We start from the raw sequence: 10,561 nt of genomic DNA, 5'->3' as shown, positions 1-10,561 counted from the left end.
GGAAAAATAATCAATTTGCTCAAAAGAATTAAGTCAACTTTTAAAGAAAATATAACAAAACACAAACGCTACAAGGGTGGTATGAACATATTGTTTTTTCTATTATTGAATCTTAAAGCACTTTGCCAATTTGAACTCCTTAAGCCTTCCAGGCTGGCATACCCTGGTTAAACTCCTGCCTGTTGGGTCTCACTCAAAGCACCAGGATTTCTACTTCCTGGTGTTAAGCTTCTGATATGGTTTGGATTTGTGTCCCCACCCAAATTGTCATCTCCAGTGTTGTAGGAGAGGCCTGTTGGGAGGTGATTGGATCTTGGGGGCAGATTTCCCCCTTGCTGTTCTCATGATCATGAGTTCTCATGAGATCTGGTTGTTTAAAAGTGTATACCTCCCCTTCACTCTCTTCCCCCTGCTCCAGCTATGTAAGATGTATCTGCTTCCCCTTTACCTTCTGCCATGACTGACAGTTTCCTGAAGCCTCCATAGTCATGTTTCCTGTGCAGCCTGTGGAACCATGAGCCAATTAAACCTCTTTTCTTTATAAATTACCCAGTCTCAGGAAGTTGTTTATAGCAACGTAAGAACAAACTAATACAGAAAATTGGTACCTAAGAGTGGGGCACTGCTATGAAGATACCTGAAAATGTGGAAGTTACTTTGGAACTGTATAATGGGCAGAGGTTAGAAGAGTGTGGAGGGCTCAGAAGAAGACAGGAAGATAAGGGAAAGTTTGGAACTTCCTAGAGACTTGTTTAATTGGTGTGACCAAAATGCTGATAGTGATATTGACAATAAAGTCTAGTCTGAGGTAATATCAGATGGAAATGAGAAACTTATTGGGAATTGAAGTAAATGTCACTCTTGCTATGCTTTAGCAAAGATACTGGCAGCACTGTGCCCTTGCTCTAGGAATCTGTGGAACTTTGAACTTCAGAACAATGATTTAGGGTATTTGACAGAAGAAATTTCTAAGCAGCAAAGCATTCAAGATGTAGCCTGGCTGCTTCTAACAGTGTATGCATGAGCAAAGAGATGCTTTGAAACTGGAAGTTCCATTTAAAATGGAACTAGAACATAAAAGTTTGAAAACTTTGCAACTTAACCATGTGCTAGAAAACAAAAACCCATTTTCTAGGGAGGAATTCAAGCGTGCTGTAGAAATTTGCATAAGTAAAGAGTAGCCAAATGTTAATAGCCAAGAAAATAGGAAAAATGCCTCCAAGGCATTTTGAGGCCTTCCTGGCAGCCCTTCCCTTCATAGGCCCAGAGGTCTTGGAGTGAAGAGTGGTTTCATGGCCCAGACCCAGGGCCCTACTGCCCTGCACAACCTCAGGACACTGCTCCCTGTGTCCAAATCACTCCACCTCCAGACATGGATAAAAGGGCCCCAGATATGTCTCAGGCTGTTCCAAAGAGTATAAGCCCTAAGCCTTGGTACTTTCACACTGTGTTAAGCCTGCAGGTACACAGAGGGTAAGAGTTGAACACTTGGGAGTCTCTGTTTAGCTTTCAGAGGTTGTATGAAAACACCTGGATGTCCAGGCAAAAGTGTGCTGCAGGGGCAGAGCCCTCATGGAGAATCTCTACTAGGGCAGTATGGAGGAGAAATGTGGGGTTGGAGCCCCACACAGATCTACCACACATAGTAGTCCTCTTCTCACAGCTGCCATGAGAGAGCTACTATGAGAAGAGGGCTACTGTTCTCCAGACCCCAGAATGGTAGATCCACCGACACCTTGCACCGTGTACCTGGAAAAGCTGCAGGCACTCAATGCTAGCCATGAGAGTAGCCATGGGAGCTGAGCCCTATGGAGTCACAGCAGTGGAACTGCACAAGGCCTTGGGAGCCCAACCCTTGCATTAGTGTGGCCTATATATGAGACATGGAGTCAAAGGAGATTATTTGGGAGCTTTAAGATTTAATGACTGCCCTGCTGGGTTTTGGACTTGCACAGGGCCTGTAGTCCCTCTTTTTTGACTGATTTCTTCTTTTGGAATGGGTATATTTACCTAATGCCTGTATCCCCACTGTATCTTGAAAGTAACTAACTGGATTTGCTTTTTATTTTACAGGCCATAAGCAGAAGGGACTTGCTTTCTCTTAGATGAGTTGGACTGTGGACTTTTGAGTTAGTATAGTGATGAAATGAGTGACTATTTAGGGGACTGTTGAGAACAGATGATTTTTTTTTCTTGACACAGAGTCTCATTCTGTTGTCCAGGCTGGAGTGCAGTGGGGTGATCTTGGCTCACTGCAACTCCTGCCTCCCAGGTTCAAGCAATTCTGTCTCAGCCTGCCGAGTAACTGGGACTACAGGCACGTGCCACCACGCCTGACTAATTTTTGTATATTTTTAGTAGAGATGGAGTTTTACCATGTTGGCCAGGCTAGTCTCAAACTCCTGACCTCAAGTGATCCACCTGCCTCAGCCTCCCAAAGTGCTGTGATTACAGGCATAAGCCACTGCGCCCAGCCAATGATTGTACTTTGCAATGTGGGAGGACATAAGATTTGGGAGGGGTCAGGGGTAGAATGATATGGTTTGGATTTGTGTACACACCCAAATCTCATGTCAAATTGTCATCCTCAATGTAGTAAGAGAGGCCTGGTGGTAGGTGACTGGGTCATGGGGCTGGATTTTCCCTTTGCTGTTCTTGTGACAGTGAGTTCTCATGAGATCTGGTTATTTAAAGGTGTGTAGCACCTCCCACTTCCCTCTCTTCCTCCTGATCCAGCCATGTAAGCTATAACTGGTTCCCCTTCACCTTCTGCCATGGTTGAAAGTTTCCTGAGGCCTCCCCAGCCATGCTTCCTGTGCAGCCTGTGGAATCATGAGCCAATTAAACCTCTTTTCTTTATGAATTACCTAGTCTCGGGTATTTCTTTACAGCAGTGCAAGGACAGATTAATACAGCTTCTATTAAATCTGAATCTCTAGTGAGCATTAGTACCATCTGAGATGCTTATTTAAAATGCAGGATCCCAAATCCTACCACCAGAGATTGTGATTCAGTAGGTCTGATGGGGATCTAAGGAATCTATATTTTTAACATGTGTAACAGGATGCTAAAAGGGCAGCATCTCTATGTCAGTGTCAACTGAGGTGTCATATCAAATAGGATCCCACCGGAAAGAGATGTCACACTGAAGGAAATAACTGAGGGATGTTTTATAAAGGCAGAATTCACAAAACGTGTGAGCAGGGTACAGGGAAACCACAAGGGGCAATGCGGCACCAACAACAAGGCGCCTATTAACTTCCCTAGACCTGAAAGGGCAAGGAAAGAGACTAGTTACCAGAATCAGAGAGTACAGGCAGTGGGTGGAGAGAAATGTTTGACAAAAGCTGTGGTGTTTGTTGAGGGAAGCAGGCAGCCCAAGGAAACCCAGAGAGAGAACCCAGGGAAACAATACCCTCGCCTTACTCTCCTCCCTTCTTCCTGCTTCTTCTGATACTGTCAATTGACAAGTGTCAACAGGAAGCCAGAGGGTACCCTTAGGAGCGCATTGATACAGTCTATACAGCTCAGCCTCTTGGGCTGTACAAGAGGACAGAGGGGACTTACTTGACAGAGTCTGGAGGGACAAAATGAAATGTCCTGCAGTGGCACCAACATGACAGATATCAAAGTGAGTGTGAATCACACCCCTCACTCACTCACTCCTCCCATGTGCAGAATCCACAAAAGAAATGATTCAAACTAGTTCCATGGCATTGGATGCCTCATCTAAATAAGGATATAAAAAAGGGTCAGAGTGTGCTAAGACAGGGGACTCCCATGAGATCATTCACAGAGCCTGAAATGTGTTCCTGGCTATTGAAAGACAGCAGGCTCAACTTACCGCTGAAAAAGTGAACATGCATAAGGATATATACATATGAAAACTTGCATATATCCCTTACCCCCACAGATTCTGGGAGCACAGGCTGAACTCAGCCCCACTAGCTTAATTTAGTCTGTGCTCCCAGAATTGAAGGGGGTAACACATATATGCATGTTTCCTCTAAACCAGGTAGGTCATATAGACAGTGAACAGATCTCAAATTGTTTTAGATTCTGCTGCAGAGAACTTCCTAAAGAAAAAGTCAGTGTGGACTGGACCTCCAAACAAAGCTAGGATAGTGAGAGAAAAAAACTAAGCTGCACTTAGATTACATCCCACATGCTAATGCTTAGTCAATAAATCAGTTATACAATATAGTGATTCTGATGCTGGTTATCAAGAAAAAGTTTTTGTGAAGCACTGCTCTGGGCTATTGAAATCTGCCTAGGTATGGTAGAATGAGCAGGGAAAAAAAAGATGATTTATCATGGTGTTCTTATTCTTGGAAGTAGGACTGAATGAAGTAGTTAATGTAAGTTCTAGATTCAGACTGCCTGTAAAGAAACCACAGGTCTGCCATTTATTGCCTGAGTAATCTCCCACAAGTTACCCAGCTTCTTTAAATATCAAGGTCACCATTTGTAAAGTAAGTACAGTAGTAGTACATACTTCCTAAACAAGATGATCCAGATTCCTTGGTAAAATGCCTGGTACACAGTAATATATCATTGTTCCTTTTATAATTCAAGAAACATTTATATAGTTATTACTACATGTTGTATTTAAGTGCTGATATACAAATAACCAAATTCCACTACAAAACTTAATTTACCTAAACTCATCCTCCTCTAGTTGTCATAGAATATTTGTTTTATGCTAAAACACTCAAAACCTGAATAAAAACTTTTGATACATGAGGCTAACCTACTGGTTTTCCTACAAGGAAAGATGATAGGTTAGTTAGATAAGAATTATTTATTAAGATCTCAGCTTGCACTGAGCAACATTAAATGCAGTGAGAAGCATTATTATTCAAACTGAATATACACATGCGGGAGGGATGGTGCTCCAATGGCACACTCGGAGGGAATAGCATTTATAGAAGATTTCCTGCAGGAATTGAGTTTTGATCAAGATAAGAATAGACAGATTAACTCTTACTAATATAGTTGATGTGGGAGGCTTTTCAGATGGTGGAAAATAGCCTGGCAAGGGTGAAGAACTGGGCATTAAGTAGTCATGAACCGGGCACCACAGACAGCAAGACTCCAGAGAGGAGCAGATGGGCTGTGCTGGGACAAGAAGTGAAGTCAAATAAGGAGAAAACCTCTCCTATTGTAAATCATCCAACTCCAAGTACAGCAAAGTCCATTTATGCACCCCCCAAAAAAAGTGTGTCATCAGTAGCAATTACTACAGTTCCCAAAATGAGGGATTTCTGCAACTGTCTGAAAATTAGGTGAAAATTGTTATTGTAAGAGAAAGTGTAGGTAATCAATGATTATTGCTGTTGAAAATTCAGACATTTCTATAGCTGAGCATAGAACACAAGGAAGAAGTCTGAGAATTAATTATATCTTCTAGGTCTTTTAGAAATTTCTCAGATTCCTATTTTCTTCTCCTGTGAATTAGGTAAAATTGCTAATCTGCTCACCTTTCATAGTAAGGTCTAACAGTACACTCATGATAATAATGATTTTTCAGAAAATGCCCTTGGAGTGTGATAGATTTGGGGGAATAATGAATTCTGCTTCCTTCCTCACACCCCAGACTGCTACCAGCATCATTTCTAATCAATTTTAAACTCAAACAAAAATTCACAAGGTTTCGAATGACCAAATGAATGTTTAGTTCTGCAACGATTAATTTCCTCAAAAAAGAGGCAAAATTCCAAAAGAAATTAGACTTGTTTAATTGACACTAGGTTTGAAGCCAGTGAAAACCCTAAGAAGGCTTTCACCCCCTTTATTCTCAACCTGAATGGTTTTGTTTGTTTTTGTTTGTTTCTTTGTTTGTTTTGTTTTTGTTTGGTTTGGTTTTTTGAGACGGAATCTCGCTCTAACCCCCAGGCTGGAGTGCAGTGGAGCAATCATGGCTCACTGCAATCTCTGCCTCCCGGGTTCACGCCATTCTCCTGTCTCAGCCTCCCGATTAGCTGAGACTACAGGCCTGAATGGCTTTTAAGACCAAGAAAGACATGGGGTCAAGGAAAGAAAATAAAGCAACCCTCTTACACAGGAAGACTTTAAAAAAGTACTCAACACGGCAAAAACTAAAACCGCTTTACCATTTCCATGATGGAGAATAGAACCAATACCTGAATCTTAAGCTAATGGTGCTAAATCCATTTTTTAAAGTAATTCTCATGTTTATAGAGCAGGAGAACAGAAATTGACTCATGGCATATCTGAAATGCATAAAAATGATATACACACTGTCACCATATTTGCAAATTGAGTAATAAGGAAGTAATGTATCCCAAGCCCCAGACAGACACATCCAGAAAAATTAAATGCCCATGTTAAAAGAATTTTACCAGCAAGCCACCTCCAGCGAGGCTAGTTTCTTTTATCACAATCTAGTTTCCATTTAATTAACCTGTGGGTCAGTGCTTCCAGAAAACTGTTGGCAATATCTCAAATAGAGAGATAAATGTGAAAAAGAGATTGATCAGGGAGGAATTCTGGGAATATGATGGCAACCACAATATAGTTTTTAAATCTCCCCAACCCACCACCCCCACCACATAAAAACAGACAGGGCAAGTAGAATATCAAAACCAAAAACTCATGGCCAATATTTACATCATGGTAACAATGAGGTGCTGAGATTTCCCCAACAACCTGAAAATATGAACAGACGGGGATTAAACCACCAGCCGGCCAGAAGACCTATAGGGTATTAGCTACCATGTAAGAGACAAGAGAAAGAAGCAGAATATCTGAGGGATCTGAGAACAGGAAAACTCAAAAATTATCAACCAGTGGTCACTGGGAAGCACAGCAAGCCAATGTGAGGACAGTGGCTGAGACTTGAAAGAACTCTGCACATTCCAATTTGTAGTGCAAAAGGTTCTCAGTAAGGGAGGGCTGAAGGGACTGGAGGAGTGTGGCTCTTACAAAATCTCAAAATTAAGGAACAAAAGCCTCCTTCCAGGACAAAACCCATGGAGAAACTGCTGGGTATGGATGCCAACTTGACCAGGACAGAAGTAACAGGGATAAAAGAGAGACTGAGAGAGAAGACTCAGATTAAAAATTGTGAATGGAAGTACACATAAATACAATCAATTTAGTCAAAGTTGTCTGGTCAATTCAGCATGACCATTGAGATGAACACAGTCATCCAAAGCTAACTTTTTTTTTCCATTTTTATTAAGATGTTTGTTACCATATGGGCAAAGACTGAGAATACTAAATAAAACTTAAGAAATAAATGAATAGAAGAATATTATACTCGAATATAGTTTTTTCAATTATAAGGTTCTGTGAGAAAAACAAATAGTTTGATGTCAGAAGGCTGAATATTACAATTTTTTTTTTTTACTTTATTAAAACATTGAGTTTATTTCACATGTACATTTTTACATTTGTGTCTCCCCGCCATTTCCATGTCTGGCCACTGCAACTACAATATACTAGCATACATCTCATAGATACTTAAAACCAAGCAAAGGATGAAGTTCCATCTTTAAAAACCAAATAGGCATTTTGGAAAACACATTCTTAGCAGTGGAACCTGGACATTTATCAAACATGGTAGGAAAAGTTCTCACTCTGTGTTATCAAACAGACATCTAGATATCAACTGTTATAGAAATGAAATAAGATGGGAAATTTTTAACAAACTGTTCAAACTATTTTCTTAAAGAGACTTTCTCCACTGCCAGAGATCTTGAATAGCCTCCTGTTTATTCATCCAGAAGCAATTATTTACATAACCGATGAACTGGGCTCCCACTTTGGGAAGAGAACCACCTTTTTCTATACTTGCTTGCATTTGACTTTGATGTCTTCTACAGAACTAGGTCCTTTTGGTGTTTTCAGAGTTTTTTTCCTGTTTTTTTTTTAAACAATTCTTGACCTTTAGGTCTTCTTGTTAATGATTTTTAGTCTTTTTCCATTTTGGTTTGATTTTTGGCAGAAGTATCTCATACAGATTTATTCACTAGAACTTCTTCTTCAGTTTCCTCATTATCAAAATTATCATCATCATCTTCATCAGCAGCAAGTTTTACTTTTCTCAGTGGAACCTTTCTACCGCCTCCACAGGTGGACTGCCTTCTAGATATACTTAAAAGTTTCATATCCTCCTCCTCTTCATCTTCTGACTCTGCATCTTCCTCCATAGTTACTAAGCACTGTCCAATAATATGCACTGGCCCTGAACTACACTTCAACCGGAAGACCACAAGTGTTATTTCAAAGCCCTCAAGGGACAAAAGCAAAAATTGACAAAATGGATCTAATTAAACTAAAGAGCTTTTGCACAGAAAAAGAAACTATCATCAGAGTAAAGAGACAACCTACAGAATGAGAGAAAATTTTTGCAACCTATCCATCTGACAAAGATATAACAACCAGAGTCCACAGGGAACTTAAATGTACAAGAAAAAAAAAACTTTAAAAAGTGGGCAAAGGACATGATCAGACACTTCTCAAAAGAAGGCATTTATGCAGCCAACAAACATGAAAAAAAGCTCAACATCACTGATCATTAGAGAAAGGCAAATCAAAAACACAATAAGATACCATCTCACACCAGTCAGAATGGTGATTATTAAAAAGTCAAGAAACAGCAGATGCTGGCAAGGCTGCAGAGAGACAAGAATGCTTTTACACTGGTGGTGGGAATGTAAATTAGTTCAACCATTGTGGAAGACAGTGTAACAATTCCTCAAAGACCTAGATCCAGAAATACCATTTGATCCAGCAATCCCATTACTGGGTATATACCCAAAGGAATATAAATCATTCTATTATAAAGATGCACGCATGTGTATTTTCACTGAAACACTATTCACAATAGCAAAGACATGGAATCAACCCAAATGCCCATCAATGATAGACTGGATAAAGAAAATGTGGTAAATATACACCATGGAATACTATACAGCCATAGAAAGGAATGAGATCATGTCCTTTGGAGGGACATGGAGGAAGCTGGAGCCATCATTCTCAGCAAACTAACATAAGAACAGAAAACCAAACACCACATGTTCTCACTCATAAGTGGGAGCTGAGCAATGGTAACACATGGACACAGGGAGGGGAACAACACACATTGGGGCCTGTCGGGGGTGGAAGTAGCAGGGGGAGGGACAGCATCAGGAAAAATAGCTAAGGCATACTGGGCTCAATACTGAGGTGATGGGTTGATAGGTGCAGCAAATCATCACGGCACACATCTATCTATGGAACAAACCTACATATCCTGCACATGTACCCCAGAACTTAAAATAAAAATTTTTTAAAGCCCTTAAGGGAACCCATTGGCTGTGAAGACATTTTCAAAGTTTCCTGTGTTATTTTAATTAACCTGCCTTCATCATTCGTTGCCTCTGCTTCAACAATGTATAATTCATCCTTTGCACCAGTCCCTAAACTGACTATTCTTTTTTTAAGAATCCAAATATTTGTTTATTGGATTAAATGTGATATTAATTTACAAACAAATTTGTGAATATGTGAAATATCCAGTTTTTAAAGTTTTATTGTATTTGGAATTTTCACGTAATAATTGTACATATTTATAGGATACAGTGTGATGTTTCAATGCATGTATACACTGTATAATGATCAAATCAAAGTAATTAGCATATCTTTTACTTTAAACATATATTGTTTCTTTGTGGTGATAACATTAAAATCCTTTCTTCTAGCTACTTTGAAATACAAAATACATTACTGCTACCTATAGTCTATGTAACAAACCTCCACCTTCCGCACATGTATCCTAGAACTTAAAGTAAGAAATAAAATAAAATAAAATAAAAATTTTTTAAATGAACAATAAAAAAGTTATCTGATTATTCATGAAAAAAAAGTAGAAAATAGTATAATGGTTACCAGAGGCTGGAGAGGGGAAAGCATGGGGGGATAGGGAGAGACTGGTCAAAGGGTACAAAGTAAGTTAGGAACAATAATTTCTGGTATTCTAAAGTGACTATTCTTAAAGATAACTGGTGCTCATTTTCATCATTACCCACTTTAAAGTACTAATCTTTGTTGGCCTTTAGCTCATGACAAAAAAGATAGTTCTAGGGCCTCAGGCGGCTCATGGCCATGTCCATCAATCTTCACTTGGTGGTAGCATACAGTCAGGTGGGAAAGAAGGCAGATGGAGATAAATATCAACTACTGCTCCAGAGAACAGCCACACAGGATGGAATCACACCAGGACTACTACAAGATATTTAATGCAACTACCTTTACAGTATAACATATAATGGTGCTATGGTCTGAATGTTTGTCCTTCAAAACTCATGTTAAAATTTGGCTGCCATTGTGGTAATGTTAGGAAATGGGACCTTTGGGAAGTGACAGGGCCAGGAAGGCTCTGCTCTCATCAGTGAGATTAATGCCATTATAAAAGGGCAAAAACAAATTTGGCTCCCTTTTTGCCTCTTTGTTCTTCCACCTTTTGCCATATGATGATGCAGCAAGAAGGCCCTCACCAAACACCAGTGTCTTGATCTTGGGCTTCCCATCCTCCAGAACTGGGAAAAAATAATTT

At 39.9% G+C, this 10,561-nt stretch overlaps 1 pseudogene; it reads right to left on the bottom strand.

Annotated features, from left to right (window-relative positions):
* Positions 1-7,690: 7,690 nt before the first annotated feature.
* Positions 7,691-10,118, bottom strand: LOC111549361 (annotated as a pseudogene).
* Between the last annotated feature and the right edge of the window lie 443 nt (positions 10,119-10,561).

This window comes from Piliocolobus tephrosceles, chromosome 3 (genome assembly GCF_002776525.5).
Source record: "Piliocolobus tephrosceles isolate RC106 chromosome 3, ASM277652v3, whole genome shotgun sequence".
NCBI classification, from domain to species: Eukaryota; Metazoa; Chordata; class Mammalia; order Primates; family Cercopithecidae; genus Piliocolobus; species Piliocolobus tephrosceles.
This window is presented reverse-complemented; position numbering and strand designations above follow the sequence as displayed.